This window comes from Molossus molossus, unplaced genomic scaffold, assembly GCF_014108415.1.
Source record: "Molossus molossus isolate mMolMol1 unplaced genomic scaffold, mMolMol1.p scaffold_m16_p_15, whole genome shotgun sequence".
NCBI lineage: Eukaryota > Metazoa > Chordata > Mammalia > Chiroptera > Molossidae > Molossus > Molossus molossus.
In genome coordinates, this window is record NW_023425350.1 from 23996669 (window position 1) to 24011818 (window position 15150).

At 40.0% G+C, this 15150-nt stretch overlaps 1 pseudogene; it reads left to right on the forward strand.

The window, feature by feature from the left end:
- The first annotated feature begins 14144 nt into the window (after positions 1-14144).
- LOC118631286 lies at positions 14145-14202 on the forward strand (annotated as a pseudogene).
- The last annotated feature ends 948 nt before the right edge of the window (positions 14203-15150 follow it).

A 15150-nucleotide genomic window follows, 5' to 3' on the forward strand; every position in this document is an offset into this window, starting at 1 on the left:
CACACGCGGAAGTTGTCGGGCCGAACGACCGGCCCGAGCTGCGCGTCTGTTAGGGTTTCCTGGTAGTTGTGTGCAGAAACCAGCTCAGGTCGAGCCTCGCCGGTCCGGCTCCTGCACCGAGCCTCTCCTTTCGGCTGGACTTCGGTGCTTCTCTGACCTGCACACTCAGTTGGACAGTCTGCCCATCGCTGTCGCTTGTCCCTTGTTCACGCAGGGCTTCAGACCAGGTGACGGGTGGGTTCTCACCAGTAGGAACTGGAAGCTCCTCTCCTGGTTGTTGACACCGCATGTGGAAAAGGGCTCCGCTGAAGTCGCTTCCCCTTTGTTGTTTGTTAACCTTGCGGGAAATCTTGAAAAGTTTCATATATCCAACGTGATGTTATTAGGTCTCCTTTTTTTCTTCTTTTTTTTTTTTTTTACCTTATTTCTGTGCAGTTTTTACTCAATTCAACAAATATATTTTTTTCCTTATTGATTTTTAGAGAGGGAGAGAACATCGACCGCCGCCTCCTGCAGCCCCCCTGGGGACTTGGCCCACAGCCCGGGGACTTGGCCCACAGCCCGGGCACGTGCCCCGACGGGAATCGAACCCGCGACCTCTTGGTGCAGGGGTCGACGCTCCACCCCTGAGCCACACAGGCTTGGCCTACAAGTATTTTATTGTGGATTATATCTGTCGCTGGGGATATAAAGATAAATGACACTTCCTGTCATCAGAGGGAAGGTGGCAAGTTTACAATCAATCTTACGGTGCCTTAAAGCTGCACCGCCTGAAGGAACGCAGTCCCATTCTGCTCCCCAGAGCTATCTCCGGTTTCCAGGGACTTCTCCCTTTCACTTCTCCAGTTCTCCGTTTCCCCGTGGCTCACCTGCAGACCGGCGACAGTATTAGCCTCCCAAAGGAACCCCGAAGTCCTTTCCGCTGCTTCTCTAAGTGTCATCCTTCTCCCAAGGCCCTGGCATTGTCTCTGTTAGTTAAGACTACAACGATAATGAAAGGAACACACTTGGAAAAAATAATGAATAAACGGCCCTGCCAGTGTGGCTCACTAGTTGAGGTTGACCCATGCACCAAGAGGTCTCCCCGGTTGGATTCCCAGTCAGGGCTCGTGCCCAGGTTGTGGGCCCCATCCCCAGTTGGGGGCGTGCAGGAGGCGGCCAGTCAGTGTTCTCTCTCATCAATGTTTCTATCCCTCCCCCCACCTCTAATATAAATAAAGAAAAAAATAATAATTTGCCCTGGCCAGTTTTGCTCAGCCGTTGGAGCATCGGCCTGCGGCCCAGGGAGTCCCAGGTTCAGTTCCCGCTAAGGGCACGCACCTCGGTTGTGGTTTGTCCCGGCCCCAGGTTGGGGTTGTGTGGGTGGCAGCCAGTCTTGTCTCTCTCACGTCAATGTTTCTCTCTCTCTCTTCCTTCCTCTCTCCCTCCCGCTCTATCTGAAGCTAAATACAAAAGTGTCCTCGGGTGAGGATTAAAAAAGAAAGAAAAAAATTAAAATTAAGAAATAAATAAATAAATGGAAATGAAGTCAAGTACTTCTTTAGTCTTCATAATAAGTTATTTGTAAGTCTTTTGTTTTGTGGTTGGACTTCTGAGGGACCTAATGACCGTGAAAAAATTTAAAGATATAGGCTGGTGAGTGACATGTCAGGGAAGGACATCCTGTCCTCTCCCCCTTCCCTTCCCATAGCTACTTGTGGAAAAGGCAGGAAGCACATTGTATCTGCTCTAGCTGCAAATAAAAATGGCAAGCTCTATTCTCCTGCTTATTGAATGTTTCTGTTTTACTAATTCATTCTTTGTTATAATAAAAGTTTGATACACGGCCAAATCCCCTGTGTCATAATTATTTTGGCTATAAGTGTCCTTTCAGATACTGCCCAGTCCTCTCATTGTACAGCTCAAGAAACTGAAGTTCAAAGAGGGTGAGACTTGTCTACAATGAGGCTTTTCTTTTATTCAGTGGCACAGGCAAAACTAGAAACCAGTATTCCTGACTGTTGTTCACTGACCTTTCCATTAACATTGCTTCTCTTATCAGACCTACAAGAGTTCCAAGGGGACAATAATATGACAATGGCATTTTTTTTATTTGACGGATTTAAGTAATCTTAGAGGTTTTTAATGTTAAAGGATATTTTTTCTCCAATAGAGGACATGTCTGACAATTCATTTAAATAAATTTAAAACACACTATTAAATATAATTAAACTAAAGGGTAGCTGTTAAAGAACCCATAAGTTCTTTAGCTAGACTCACCAAGAAAAAAAGAGAACTCAAATAAAATCAGAACTAAAAAAGGAGATATTACACCTATTACCCCAGAAATATAAAAGATCATAAGAGACTACTATGAATAATTATAGGTCAAACTGGGCAATGTAGAAGAAATAGATAAATTTCTAAAACACAACCTCCTATGACTGAATCATGCAGAAGTAGAGAGTCTGAACAGACCGAGTACTAGTAAGGAAACTGAATCAGTAATCAGAAACCTCTCAACAAAGAAAAGTCCAGGACCAGATGGCTTCACGGGTGAGTTCTAACATTCAATTAAAAATTAATACCAATCCTTCTCAAATGCTTCCAAAAACGAAGAAAGGAAGGAACTCTTCTAAACTCATTGTATGAGGCCAACATCAATTACCCTGATACCAACACTAGAAAAGGACCCCACAAGAAAAGAATATTAGAAGCCAATATCCCTGATGAAAATATATGCAAAAATCCTCAACAAAATAGTAACAGAGCAAATTAATACATTAAAAGGGTCAAACATGGTCAAGTGGGTTTTATTCATGGATGCAAGCCTGGGTCAACATCCACAAATCAATCAATGTGATACACCACATTAACAAAATAAAGGATAAAAATGATTATTGTAATAGATGTAGAAGAAGCATTTGACAAAACTCAACATCCATTTATGAAAACAAAGCAAGTATAAAGGAAACATACCTCAACAAAATAAAGGCCATATATTACAAACCCAAAAATAATATCCTCCTTAATGTGAAGAGCTGAAAGTTTTTCCTCTAAGATCAGAAACAAGACAAAGATGCCCACTATCACTACGTTTATTCAATATAGTATTGGAAGTTTTAGCCAGAGAAATTAGGCAAGAAAAATAAATAAAAGGCATCCAAATTGGAAAGTAAGAAATAAAACTTACTATTTACAGATGACATGATAGAAAACCCTAAACATAAAAAAAACTTATAACTAATAAACAATTAAGGAATGTTACAAGATACAAAAACCTACTGCATTTCTATACACTCATAATGAACTACCAAAAAAAGAAAAAAGAAATTAAGAGAACCAACCCATTTACAATTGCATCAAAAAGAATAGCCCGGCCAATGTGGCTCAGTGGTTGAGTGTCAAACCATGCACCAGTTCAGTTCCCAGTCAGGGCACATGCCCAGGTTGTGGGCCAAATCCCCAGTGGGGGGTAATGCAGGAGACATCCAATCGATGGTCTCACTCATCGGTGTTTCTATCTCTTTCTCCCTCTCCCTTCCTCTATCTCCAAAATCAATAAAGAAAAAAATGTAAATTAAAACAACAATGAGGTATCACCTCACACCTGTCAGAATGGCTGCCATCAACAAATCATCAAACAACAAGTGTTGGCGAGGGTGTAGAGAAAAGGGGACTCTAGTGCACTGCTGGTGGGATTGCAGACTGGTGCAGCCACTACGGAAAACAATATGGTGTTACCTCAAAATATTAAATATTGAATTTCCATTTGACCCAGTGATCCCACTTCTAGGAATATACCCTAAGAAGCCTGAAACACCAATCAGAAAGAATATATGTACCCCCATGTTCATAGCAGCACTATTTACAATAGCTAAGATCTGGAAACAGCCCAAATGTCCATCAGTAGACGAATGGATTAAAAAGCAGTGGTACATATACACAATGGAGTACTACGCAGCTGTAAGAAAGAAAGATCTCTTATCCTTTGAGACTACATGGAGGGACCTGGAAAGTATCATGCAAAGTAAAACAAGCCAAACAGAGAAAGACAAGTTTCATATGATCTCACTTATTTGTGGAATATAATGAACATAACAGTCTGAGGAATGGGGTAGTCCCAGCGACGTGGAAGTGGGGTACAGACTGACAATCCCCAGAAGAGGGGATGGTGGGGGAGAGATAAACCACAGAACTTATATGCATGTGTGCATGAACAGTGGACATGGACAACAAACTGGGGAAAGGGCGGGGAGGGAGAGGGAGGTGGGAATCAGTGGGGGGAAAAGGAGAAACATCTGTAACAAAAATTAATTAATAAAAATAAATAAATGTAAAAAAAAAAAGAAAGAATAAAATACCAGGGATAAATTTAACTGAGGTGAGAGATATGTGACAAATAAATGGGAAAATATTCTGTGCCCATAGCTTGGAATAATTAATATTGTCAAAATGTCCATGTTACCCAAAGCAATCTGCAGATTCAATGCAATCTCTATCAAAATTCCAATGACATTTTTGACAGCAATGGGACAAACAATCCTAAAATTTGTATGGATCCACTAAAGATCTGTGAATTTTCCCCTTTTTGTGCTTATCTGTCTATTACATTTGCTGTATTCAGCATGAATTACATTTTCTAAGTAAACATTTTATAGCATATAAAACACAGAAAAGTTCACAAGTGGTAAGTGAACACCTGAGTGAACTTACAAACTGAACTATTCCATGGAACCACCACCTAAATCATGAAGCAGAACATTGTAGGCCCAGAAGGCCCTCTCAGTGTGTATTCTCAGACACTACAGGAAAAATGTTTTTGAATTTGAAAAATATATATTCTAAAAAAATTAATAACTAGAAAGGATATGACATTTATAATTAGTTATACCTAAATTTTATTCCCCACTCTACAGTTTTGCAAATCTGGAAATCTTGGGCAAAGGTTAAAAATGGTTTAACCTTTTTCTGCTGCAATTCTCTCATTTTTAATATGAGAATAATATCTACCTTATAAAGTCACTGTGAAGATTAAGTGAGAGAAGAAATGTAAATCCCCTAGCATAGTGCCTGACATACAGTATATACTGAATGATAGCTTTTATTGTAATAGAGTTCACTCACAAGACTAACTGAAATAACATGTGTAAAATTTAATTACTAGGGGCTCAATTTTTCCTTTTGCTTTCTCATTCTCTATTCAGATCTTTAATTCAGCAGAGTTAAAATAATCTTTTAAAAAAATTAATGTCTAGCCATGGCCTGTTTGGCTCAGCGCTAGAGCATTGGCCCCAAGACCAATGAGTCTCGGGTTGAATTCCGGTCAAGGGCACGTACCTTGGTTGGAGTTCGTCCAGGCCCTGGTCGGGGTCGTATGAAAGGCAACCAGTCAATGTGTCTCTCTCACGTCGGTTTCTCTCTCCCTCTCTCTCCTTCCCACTCTATCTGAAGATAAATAGAAAAATATCCTCGGGTGAGGACTAAAAAATTAATGTCTATGCCCAACCATTAAGTCTCAGACTTCAAGGTATTGCTGATTTTCTGATTGTTTCATTTTTTAATTAATAAAGCCTGTGACACAAAAATAGTGTTTCCTTTCCAAGCACAGAGAGCAGCTGTCAAAATGTTGATTTATATATCGGTGTACTCGGTTTAAAGTGAAAAAATGTGAAATGCTAATATGTTATTTAGATAATTGGAGTGTTTGCTATTTTTTGGTTTATATGTGTGTTCCTTGTAGGGTGGAGATTATAATTCTACAAAATGGCAAATAATTCATCTGCTCTCTTGTATTTTTCATTAAAAATGAGTGGCTATTTAAAAAAAAATAGAAAGTTCCAGATGACCTGTTATTTGGGTCTCTTTTTTTTTTATCCTCACCTGAGGACATTTTTGAATCTATCTTCAGATAGAGCAGGAGGAGAGAGGAAGGAAGAGAGAGAGAGAAACATTGATGTGCGAGAGACACATCGAGTGGTTGCCACCCACACAACCCCAACCGGGGCCGGGGACAAACTGCAAGCAAGGTACGCGCCCTTAGCGGAAACCAAACCCGGATCTCTCTGGTCCGTGGGCCGACGCTCTCACCCCTGAGCCAGACGGGCCAGGGCTGGGTCTCTGACTCTTTATAGCTGCTCAAAGAAAAGGATTCGAATTGAACTGGATGGTTCTTTCAGAATTCTGCTATGAAAAAAATAAAAAAGAATGGACAATTTGACTGGTGAGAAGCTAGGATGAATGGAACTTAGGGGAAGAGGCATGTGCAATGGCCCGCTGTTCATCATCCTCCTCTACCCTCTGCCCACTTCCTAATTCACCTCTCCTTTCTGCCTACCTTGCTTCATGGGGCCAGTCTCTGCTTCTTTGGTTCCTCAGCCTCCAAACTTACTCCCTAGATTTGAAATCTGGTAATGACTGAGTTGGGGAAACAACCAATCCCAAGTTGGGAAGTAAAGGAATTCTATTTGTGAATTTTTTTCATGAAGTCCAAGAATTAAATCTACATCACAGTCTTGTGAGAGGATGGGGAAAAAGTGTCTACCATTCATTTTTATTACTATTACTATTTTCATTAGAGTATGGTTGAAATTAGTGAGTTGTCTAATTTTAATTTTAAATTGTTCTTTTATTTAATGCATTTAAATACATTTAACTAAGGAGAGGTTTAATATTGTAGTGTCTAATATTTAGAGAAATAAATATTTAAAATCTAAAATCAGGATAGAGTTAACGAATCTAAATCTCTAACACAGGCGGACACTAACACGATGACAAAGCTCTTAAGTTTAGCGAGACTTCTCTTGGAATATTGACGGTGAGCAATTTAAGATTATATTTCTGCAATCAAAGATAAAGTGATTTTGCCCAGCTGGTGTGGCTCAGTGTTTGCGCATCCACCCATGCACCAAAAGGTCACTGGTTCAATTCCAGGTCAGGGCTCATGCCCAGGTTGTGGGCCAGATCCCCAGTGGGGGGCATGCAGGAGGCGGCCAATCGATATTCTCTTTCATTGATGTTTCTCTCTCTCCCCCCTTCTCCCTTCCTCTCTCTCTAAAATCAATAAAGAAAAAAAATTTTTTAAAGATAAATTGGTTGTGAACACATTCTTTTCCTTTCTCCCCATCAACACCACCCCTTGCTTCTTAACTTTTTCTTTTAAAATTTCAAGTGAACTAAAACACTACTCAACAGACTGTTTTTTTTTCCTTTTTTCTTAAAATAACCATGGTGCCCCCATTTTTAAGGCAGGAACTAAATTTCAAACAATTAATGTAATCTCCACTGCATAAAAATAACTGGGGCGAGGGGAGAGGGGAACATTTTTATAAGGTGGCTACTCCTGCCAACTATGCAACAGAGACATATTCGTTTCCATGTGAAACTCTTTCTCAGCAGAAAACACCCAATCTTCATTTAGGCTTTAACTGTTCAGAATAGCAACCCCAACTCCTGTCTGATAGTTTTTTAACATAAACTAAGTCAGTTCTCAAAAGAATTCAAATGTGGTACTTTAAAAATAAACAAACATAGTGTGGGGGGTGGGGTGGGAGGATAGGGGTGGGGTCTGGGCTCAGTGCAAGAAAAGCAAGAAAAATGAATCAGGTTAAGGAGGTTCAGTACATTTTTGTTTTAATTTTTGAAGATCCATGTTTTCTTAACTTTTTCAAACAGATTTAACTTATTTTGCATGTACTACATTTTCCTCCCTCTGCTCTGCAGGACCTCAATATCCTACTGTTTGTTGCTCAATCCATGTTAATTTTAGCACTTGCAGTTGGTCTCTGTAATGGAAAATTCTACCATTATCCATGTTATCTCCTTTCCCAGATTTCCCCCCAGCTGCAGGACATGAAGTAACAAGGAGTGGTTTGAACCAGCTTATGGACACTTACACATGAACTCATAATGTGTAACATTATAACAAATGAGTATTCAAAGTTAAGGAGCCAACACACATTTTCATTATAGAAGATGATAATTTTAAATAATACAGTTTTTAGTATATGGCAATAACCAAATCAAAGCTGCAACATTTTTATGAGAATGTAATCAGTTTAAATGTGAAGCAAGGGTATAAATTAGCTAGACGGTAGATTGAAACTAATTTTAAGCAAAATTCAAACACCTTAGGAAGAAAAGTACACAGTGCATTTGATATCTTGAAAGAAGTCCAATATAGCTAACAATAAAGAACAAGAGGAAAGTAATAACAATTATTTTGTAGCCAGTACTTACTGAGCATTTACTCAATTAAAATAATGCATTTCAATAACACATTTAGATCCTTACCACGCCCCATGAGGTAAGTACTAACATTACCTTCATTTGGCAGAGAGAGACACAACAAATGGCCATAGGACCAGATGAAATAAAATGAGGTGAAGTAAGCAGGAGTCAGATGATGCAGGGGCTTGAGGGTCACCTTCAGGAACTGGTCTTTATGGTAAGATACCTTACCAAAACTGAAGAGTTTTCAGCAAGGTATCAGATTTTAATTTATAAAGGTCATTTCAGTTTCTGTGCAGAAAATATAATATTAGCCAATATTTCTAAATTGTTTTCTAAAGGTAAGACACTATTTTAAGGTTCTTTGCAAGTATCAACTCATTTAATCCACAGCTACTCTGTAAAATAGGTATTATTATTGCTCCCATTTTACAGATGCAGAGACAGGCACAAAGAGGACAAGTGACTTGCCCAAGGTTACAGAGCCACTTTCCAACCCAGGCAAACTGACCCTACCTTCCATCCCAGCCACTGTGCTGTACTGTACTCAAATGTGTTCATTTGGATTAGGATGGTAATAATGGCAATGACACATGGAGGTAGTTAACCAGATATTTAGGAAACATGGTGATGCACTAACATAGTGAGAGAGTATTTTGGAAGAATCATAGATAAAGCTAAGGTTTACATATGGTTACCCGAAAGGATGAAAGAATTGCACTGTTTTCTGAGAGATCATGAGTTGAAAAGCAGGTGTTAGATAAGGAGGTGAAGAATTCAATTGTAAATTAATTGAGTTTGAGGAACTTCTGAGACAATTAATGGTGGGTAGTCACATATGCAAGTCTGAAGAGAAGGGAGGCTGGAGCTCCAGACAACCCTATGAATGAGTCCCTGCCTACTATTCTATCTTACCATACTTCCTACTATTCCTTCGTACTCTCTCTCTCCCTGTCTCTCTCCAGGCAGGATGTAAACATATGTTTCTCTGCCTACTATTCTATCTTACCATACTTCATACTATTCCTTCGTACTCTCTCTCTCCCTGTCTCTCCCTCCAGGCAGGATGTAAACATATCATGGCAGATTCTTTGCTTGACTGTTCACTATTGTATTCCCAATGCCTGGCATACAGTAGGTGTCCCATAAATAACTGTCCAATGAATGAATAAGACAGCATTAGAGAATCTTATTTCTAAGTCTTTGACAAACAGGAATGCAAGTTCTTCTTGTACGTGTCCAGTGACAAGGAAGGCACTATCATATGGCAATCATTTTTTGTTGTTTTTTTTTTGGTACGTGCCCCTAGCGGGAACCGAACCTGGGACTCTCTGGTCCGCAGGCCAACGCTCCAACTGCTGAGCCAAACTGGCCAGAGCATACGGCAATCATTTTTAAATAGCTTTTAGAAAATTCTTCTTAAGTTTGATGGCAAATCTCTTATTGGAAACATTGACCTGTTGGTTTGGTCTGCTATCTAGTCCTATCTGAAGATTAACGATCAATTGCCTTTTTGCCCTCAATTCCACTGTATCACTTCTTAGATGCACACCAGTTTGCCATTGTCTTTGACATGTGGCATTAAAAGGTGACCCTCTAACTCCCTCAGCTGCCCCCTACACTGAGGTCCCACAGTGTGCAGAGTAGGACTGTTATCTTCCTTATTTTAAACAAGTATATTTTTACTACACAACAGCCTAACTTTATGTTTATCTATTAACTTCATAATGATTCAGTCAACTAAAGTGCCATTTTAAAAAGTTTAGGGCCCTGGCCGGTTTGGCTCAGCAGTTAGAGTGTTGGTCCACGAACCAATGAGTTGTGGGTTCGATTCTGGTCAAGGGCACGTACCTTGATTGAGGTTCATCCCTGGCCCAGGTCGGGGTTATGCAGGAGGCAGCCAGTCGATGTGTCCCTCTCATGTGGATGTTTCTCCCTCTCTCTCAAGTCCTCGAGTGAGGGTTGAAAAAAAAAAAGTTTAGGTATATAAAGATATTTGTGGAGATTTAAGGGCATTCCCAGGCATTATCTTAGAATCTGGAAAAAAATGACCCACTTTTATTTCAATTCTGTTATTTCAGAAATCATCACCTTCTAAGATTCGGCATGTGTCAAAATTCAAACCAGTCATATTTTTTTAAACCTCTTTGAGGAACTACCCCAGGAAATAATCTGCAAGGTTTCCTTTTAAAAAGTCAAATGCAGCTCTGGCCGGTTTGCTTCAGCGGTTAGAGCGTCGGCTCACAAACCAGAGTCCCAGGGTTCGGTTACTGCTAAGGGCAGGTACCTCGGTTGCGGTTCGTCCCTGGCCCCGGTTGGTGTTGTGCGGGTGGCAACCAGTTGATGTGTTTCTCTCACATCGATGTTTCTCTCTCTCTTCCTCTCTCTCTATCTGAAGAAAAATGCAAATATGTCCTCGAGTGAGGATAAAAAAAAAAATTTTTAAGTCAAATGCAGTGTTATTAAAATGTAAAAACTAGAAACCAAGTACCCAAGCATAGGGTAATAGTGAGGTTGATTAATGGTAAATCCACTATGAAGTAGCCATCAAAAAATAAGAGATCTAAAGAGAGAATAAATAATCAAAGTTAAAAGTTAAAAGTTAAAAGTTGGAAAAGTTAAACAAGCTCGCTTAAACTCTTAGAGTCTTTTGACTCACAGCGGTTTGGCTCAGCGGTTAGAGCGTCGGCCTGCGGTCCGGAGAGACCCGGGTTCGGTTCCCGCTAAGGGCATGTACTTCGGTTGCAGTTTGTCCCCGGCCCTGGTTGGTGCGATGTTCCTTTCACATCAATGTTTTTCTCTCTCTCTCTCTGTTCCTCTCTCTCCCTCCTACTCTACCTCGGGTGAGGATAAAAAAAAAAAAAAAAAAAAAAAGCCAGGGTAAACAGAAGTATATGTGTATGAGGAAAACAATACCTGAAATGAAAACCCCTGAGCTCTAATGGCAAAAGGGGACAGATAACTGTGGATAGGGGACCAGACTGTGAATAAGATCTCCTAAGGGAAAAGAAACAGTAGTTGGACTGGTCATTTGTGACATGCCTGGGTCTCACATTTGTTTTTTTGTTTGTTTGTTTGTTTGTTTTTTTATCCTCACCCGAGGACATTTTTCCATTTTTTGTACAGATAGAGTGGGAGGGAGAGAGAGGAAGGGAGAGAGAGAAACATCGACGTGAAGGGACACATCGAGTGGCTGCCACCCGCACGACCAACCAGGGCCGGGGACAAACTGCAACCAAAGTATGTGCCCTTAGCGGGAACCGAACCCGGGTCTCTCTGGACCGCAGGCCGACGCTCTAACCGCTGAGCCAAACCGGCCAGGGCTCACATTTGTTTATGACAGCACCAAACACTTAGCTCAGGATAATTTTTCTATATTTTGATTAAGACACGCAGTTCCCATTTATTTGAGTAAAATTTTGTGAAGCCCATAAATAATGATTTCATAAGCCCTTAGAATTATAAATGGGTTTGTAATGATTGAATCAGGTTTTGAAAAGAATTCATGTGATGGAAAGCATTAAGGCAAGAAATTTATTTATAGCTGTACTCTAGCCATTTCTGGCACCAACCTAAAAATTTCAATTAGGAATGAAGAAAATGTGAGGCATAGTAATTCATATTATTAAATGCATTTTGAAAACTGAACTAATTATATCTATCCTGCAGCATTGTTTGAATGAAAAGAAACAAGGGGTATAAAGTTCTAGCACAGTGCCTGACACACAACAGAAATGGCAGCTCTTCTTGAAAGTGGTAATCTGTAATATTTTAACTGCTGTCTAGATTTAATGTATTTTATACCGTCATACTGTGATAGCAATTTTATATACATGTAAAAACTAATCAGACTAAATAATTCAATGTGCCAATATTAAAGGATTGGCCATTCTCTTGATTAAAAAAAAAAAGGGCAGGATAGACATATGTACTTTTTAATATTTTTCTTCCTTTATTGATTTTTAGAGGGAGAGAGATAGAAACATCGATGATAGAGAACATCGACAGGCCACCTCCTGCATGCCCCACACTGGGCATTGGGCCCACACCTGGGCATGTATCCTGATTGGGAATCGAACCGGTGACGTCTTGGTGCCTGGGTCGATACTCAACTACTGAGCCACACCAGCCGGGCCCTATGTACTTTTTAGATGTGCAAAAGATCATAGAATACCCAGTAAATGTTCCTCTCACAGATGGGGAAGATGAAGCCCTCAAAGGGTTAGGTTGTCCGAAGTTCTATCCCTGGCTGATGGCAGAACCTGTTTAGAACAGGGACTCTTGACTTCAGAGCTTCATTCTACTTAAATTGAGAATCCAAATATACTACAATATTGATTAATAAGACTTTGGAAAGCAAATAGAAGATACTTTGTTTCTTATAATATTAAACCTGCTCAGATTAAGCATCCAAAAGAATCCACTGGCTATCATGCTTCTCATTTTAGCTTCTTGATATTGGATGTTCTTAATCAAATAAATATGATTACTTGGGTTGAGAAAATCTCATGGGTTGGGCAATGAAACAAATAAAAAAATATAATTCTTCAAACAAGTCTTTTATAGATACAATCTCAGAAAACTAGAAATTAAGTTGTAAATGGTGAAGAGTTTAGGAAAAGTATAATGAGGGACATCTGTAATACTTTCAATAAAGATAAATTAAAAAAAAAAAAAGAAAGAAAAGAAAATGGGATGACTTTGCAACACTTACTCTAGAATGCCTGAAGGAGTCCATGAGGACAAGGATTTCCCTTCCCTGGGCCTCTGCAGGAGGTTCTGTGCTTTTCTGCCTCAACTCTACCCCACCTAGCAGGCCCATTCCTCACTACCAGCCCCTAGCCCCTGGCTCCCTCCCAGAAAGAAAAAAAAAAAGTATAAAGATGTACTGGGGGAGGGGGAAGAGAGGAAGAGAAAGACTGAGGGAGGAAGGGAGAAGAAAAACGACAGAATCGTTGCTAATGCATGAAGCAGTCTACTGCAAAGTGGGAAGCGAAGCATCTACTGCAAAGCAGGAAATTATGGCCCTGGCCGATTTGGCTCAGCGGTTAGAGCGTCAGCCTGCGGTCCTGAGAGACCCGGATTCGGTTCCCGCTAAGGGCACGTACCTCGGTTGCAGTTTGTCCCAGGCCCTGGTTGGGTCGTGCTGGAGGCAGCCACTCGATGTGTCTCTTTCACATCGATGTTTCTCTCTCTCTCTCTGTTCCTCTCTCTCCCTCCCACTCTACCTGAACAAAAAAATGGGAAAAATGTCCTCGGGTGAGGATAAAAAAAAAAAAAGCAGGAAATTATGGAAAAAGCCTGGGAGGTACAAAGAACAGCAGAAAATAGCCAAGGCAGAAATAAACATACTTTATAAACAGGGGAATGAACAGGGGTTATGTCTGCAAGAAACAAAGAATGGGAAAAGAGTCTAGCAGTTCCTTATAAAACTGAACAGAGTTACAGGCAAATCCACTCCTAGGTATATATACCCAAGAGAAATGAAAATATATGTCTACCCCAAATCTTATAAACAATTGTTCACAGAAGCATTACTCATAACAGGCAAATGGTGAAAACAACCCAAGTGCTCATCAATTATTGAATAGATAAACAAAATGTGGCATTCATACAATGGAATATTATCTGGCCGTAAAAAGGGATGAAGTACTAATATATGCTGCCACATGGATGAACCTTAAAAACATTATGTTAAGTCGAGAAGCCAGTCACAAGAGACCACCCATTACATACTTTCATTTATATGAAATGTTCATAATAAGAGAATCAATAGAGACAGAAGGTAGATTAGTGGTAATGTAAGGTTAAGGAGAAATGGAAAGGTTGTGGGGTGATAGCTCAAAGGTATGGCGTTTGGTTTTAGAGTACTGAAAATGTTCCAAATTGTTTTTGGTGATGGTTGTATTACTCTGTGTATATACTAAAAACCACTGAAGTGCTAACAACTCTTTGAATTTGTCTAATAGGTCTGGTTTTCACTGGAAGGCCCAAGGGGAAAAACAAAACAAAAACCAGCCCTGGCCAGTTTGGCTCAGCGGTTAGAGCGTCGGCCTGCAGTCTGGAGAGACCCGGGTTCGGTTCCCGCTAAGGGCACGTACCTCGATTGCAGTTTGTCCCCGGCCCTGGTTGGTCGTGCGGGTGGCAGCCACTCGATGTGTTCCTTTCACATCGGTATTTCTCTCTCTCTCTATTCCTCTCTCCCCCTCCCACTCTACCTGAACAAAAAATGGAAAAATGTCCTTGGGTGAGGATAAAAAAAAACACCAAAAACCATTGACTTGTATATTTTCAGTGGATGATTGTATGGTATAAGAATGATATCTCAATAAAACTGTTCCCAAAAAAACAAGAATAACTTTAGAAAGGCAAGTCTGAAATGAAGAACAGTCCTGTAGAAATAAGTCAGTGAGCAAACAGGTGAAAGACAGCACCTATCTGAGGTCTAGAAGACTGAGTAAGAAAGAAAGGCCAAGATATTTGAGCTACTAACTGGTGAGAGTACGAGAGAACATACAGAAGGTAGCAGATGATAAATAGGTATCCATTTTGGCATGTTCAGAAAGGTGACTTGCTTTTGATAATACAGTCAATGTAACACTGGTAAAACTTGGTGTTTACAGTTTGCCAAACACCATGGCAAACGCTGATTTTATCAATTATCTATTTGATGTGGTAAAAGTCCCATTGCATTGGAGATTGGCATAACTATAGTTATAATTATTTCATTTTTGTACGTCCTGCAGCACTTAAGCTTGATGCCTTATACACAATGGGCTTTCAGTAAATATTTGATGAATGAAACTAACCATCATAGCCAGAACTCGAGGCTCTGTAATTATAAAACATAACCGAGGCAAAATTGTAACCGTTAAAAAAAGGCAGAATATTATTCCACATCTGCAATATTTTAATGGATCTTGAATGTTTTAATTTAGTTAA